Source organism: Ranitomeya variabilis, chromosome 3 (genome assembly GCF_051348905.1).
Source record: "Ranitomeya variabilis isolate aRanVar5 chromosome 3, aRanVar5.hap1, whole genome shotgun sequence".
Taxonomy (NCBI): domain Eukaryota; kingdom Metazoa; phylum Chordata; class Amphibia; order Anura; family Dendrobatidae; genus Ranitomeya; species Ranitomeya variabilis.
Window position 1 is genome coordinate 51,136,812 of NC_135234.1, and position 3,738 is coordinate 51,140,549.

Genomic DNA, 3,738 nt, shown 5'->3' on the forward strand with positions numbered 1-3,738 from the left:
ACAGATTGGAGCGGGGAGAGTTTGGTAAGAGGGAGGCCGATTAGTAGAGAGTTACAATAGTCCAGACGAGAATGAATAAGTGAGACAGTAAGAGTTTTTGCAGAGTCGAAAGTAAGAAAAGGGCGATTTCTAGAAATGTTTTTGAGATGCAGATAAGAGCGAGCCAGTAATCGGATGTGGGGGGTGAATGAAAGCTCGGAATCAAGGATGACTCCAAGGCAGCGGGCATGTTGCTTTGGAGTAATGGTGGAACCGCACACGGAGATGGCAATGTCAGGCAAAGGTAGGTTAGTAGAGGGAGAGAACACGAGGAGTTCAGTTTTTGATAGGTTCAGTTTCAGATAGAGGGAGGACATTATGTTAGAGACAGCGGTAAGACAATCACTGGTGTTTTCTAAGAAGGTCGGAGTGAAAGCAGGAGAAGAGATGTATAATTGGGTGTCGTCAGCATAGAGATGGTACTGGAAACCAAATCTACTGATTGTTTGTCCAATAGGGGCAGTATACAAAGAGAAGAGGAGGGGGCCTAGGACTGATCCTTGAGGAACCCCAACAGTAAGGGGAAGGTGAGAGGAGGAGGAACCAGCAAAACATACAGTGAAGGATCGGTCAGAGAGATAGGAGGAGAACCAAGAGAGAACGGTGTCCTTGATGCCGATGGAGCGGAACATAGTGAGGAGGAGCTGATGATCCACAGTGTCGAATGCTGCGGAGAGATCCAATAGAATTAGCATGGAGTAGTGACCATTAGATTTAGCTGTTAGTAGGTCATTAGAGACTTTCGTGAGGGCAATTTCAGTAGAGTGTAAAGAGCGGAAGCCAGATTGAAGAGGGTCGAGAAGAGAGTTATCTGAGAGATAGCAGGTAAGACGGGACTGGACCAGGCGTTCCAGGAGTTTAGAGATGAAGGGAAGATTAGAGACAAGTCTATAGTTAGCGGCACAGTTTTGGTCGAGGGAGGGTTTTTTAAGTAATGGATGTATGATGGCATGCTTAAATGAGGAGGGAAAAATACCGGAAGTGAGGGAAAGGTTGAATATTTTTGTTATGTGAGAGGTGACAGCCAGGGAAAGGAACTGGAGGAGATGTGACGGAATGGGGTCACGGGTGCAAGTGGTCGGGCGAGAAGATGCAAGGAGCCTGCTTACTTCTTCAGTAACTGGTTTAAAGTCAGAGAGTGAACTAGATGCAGTGGGGGAGGGAGGACAGTGCCTGGTATGAAGAGATTGGGAGATGATTTCCTGTCGAATGTGGTCAATTTTTTCTTTGAAGTAATTGGCCAGATCGTCAGCGCGGAGATCTGTGGTTGGGGCCTGCTCTCTTGGGTTGAGTAGGGACTGGAAAGTGTCGAAGAGACGTTTAGGGTTATTGGACAGTGAGGTGATGAGGGTGTTGAAATAGGTTTGTTTGGAGAGGTGAAGGTCAGAGTTGTATGTTTTTAGCATGAACTTATAATGGATGAAATCTTCGGGTAGATTAGATTTTCTCCACAGACGTTCGGCGCACCTGGAGCACCGCTGCAGGAAATGTGTTTGCAGTGTGTGCCACGGTTCTTGCCGTCTGTGCTGAGTTGTTCTATGTATAGGAGGTGCAGCTTCATCCAGGGCACTTTGCAGGGTTTCATTGTAATGCTTCAGAGCAGAATCAGGACATGAGATGGAGGAGATTGGGGCCAATGAGGACTGCAAGTTCTTCATAAGTTTCTGGGTGTTAATGGCCTGTATGTTTCTATAAGTGTGGAAAGTGGTGGTGACCTGAGCGGGATGGCAGTTCTTGATAGAGAATGAAAGAAGGTTGTGGTCAGAGAGCGGGAGAGGGGTGTTTGTGAAATCATCCACTGAGCAAAGTCGGGAGAAGACCAAGTCAAGGGAGTTTCCATCTTCATGCGTTGGAGAGTTAGTATGCTGCGAGAGGCCGAAAGAGGAGGTTAGATAAAAGGTGAGAAGCAGACGGGGAGGGGGGAGAAGCAATGGGGATGTTGAAATCACCCATGATAAGGGTGGGGGTGTCACAAGATAGAAAGTATGGAAGCCAGGTGGCAAAATGATCCAGGAACTGATGAGAGGGGCCAGGAGGACGATACACCACCGCCACTCGCATGGAGAAGGGGACGTAGAGTCTGACAGCATGGACCTCAAAGGAAGGGAATACAAGTGAGGGTACTTGGAGGATAACTTGGAAGGTACATTTGGGTGAAAGGAGCAGCCCAACGCCTCCACCTGCTCTGTTGTCTGATCTTAGGGTATGAGAAAAGTGTAGTCCACCATATGAAAAAGCAGCAGCGGTGGTGTCTGACTGCTGGATCCAGGTTTCAGTAAGAGCCAGGAGATTAAGAGCCTTAGAAAGGAAGTAATCATGGATGAAGGAGAGTTTATTACACACAGAGCGAGAATTCCAAAGAGCACAATTGAAAGAGACAGAAGGCATGCATGGAATATTAATAAGGTTGGAGGGGTTTCTGGGTGTAGCAGATGGGAGGTCTGACTGGCTATAACATGGGGGGCCGGGGTTTGGAGAGATGTCTCCAGCGACTAGGAGAAGGATAGAAAGAGTGAGCAGATGGTTAAGTGATTTGTGAGAGTGTCTTTTGTGTTGGATGGTGGGACTGAATGGATCTGCGCTGTTAAGCAATGTGAACAGAGCAGGAGTGCTATACATAGGAGAGGAGAGGACAGAGGGGCCGATATGGATGGAGTTTAAAGAGTTTATGCAAGGGCGGTGAGTGAATCCAGCAGCCAGGATATAGATTATACAGATATATATGGTGTGTATTTGTTCTGTTTCAAGTGAATAGGGAATAGGTTTAGATTGTCTTACCTGTCTCCTGCCCTGTCTTTCTGCCATGTTATAACTGCTGCATACTTAGAAAAAAAATACTTTGAATAAAAGTACACGAATAATAGTGCACGAATGCACCCCTGCATGAATGCATCCCCAAGCTATGTCTACATTTATAGAAGGCTAGCTCTTAGATCTCACCTTTTTTTTTTTTTTTTTTGGAAAAGGGTGTTTCTCCCCCTCTCGTTACCAATCAATCTAACTCAGTTGAGACAGCAGGACACAATAAATGTAGTGATCAGATAAACAAATGTCCAGGTCTGCATGGATCATAAACCCCTTTGAAAAAGTTATGTGATCTCTCTACATAGGGACAAGCAAAAGTGAGTTAAATATCTATAAACACAAACAAATGCATAATAAGATGACTAACATATATAGATATATGCAGGATTCAATGCCGAAGATAGAATGAATCAGATACCATCCAAGCCGGTTGCTGTCAGGGAATGGAGTAATAGACATACAGGATATTTCAGTTCAGGGAATGAATGATATGTTTACCATCCAAGCCGCTTGCTGTCAGGGAATGGAGCAATAGACATGCAGGATATTTCAGTTCAGGGAATGAATGATATGTTTACCTGTATTGAAGAGAAGAGAGATGCTTGTTATATTCTGCCATGTTATAACTGCGGCATACTTAGAAAAAAAAATACTTTGAATAAAAGTACACAAATAATAGTGCATGAATTATGTAAATAATAAGACTTTAGTCTGGTAACAGAAAGTCCCAAAATGTTTTTTTTTTCTTTTTACAAACATACAACATATTGTTCAATGAAAAAACAAATCGTAACGACTCTTCCATCGGCTTGGACATTTGTTCCCCTACTAGCCCCAAGATTCCTCTTCCTCGGCCGCAGGTTGTGAAAATCCAGAATTGTAACTGTCCTGCTG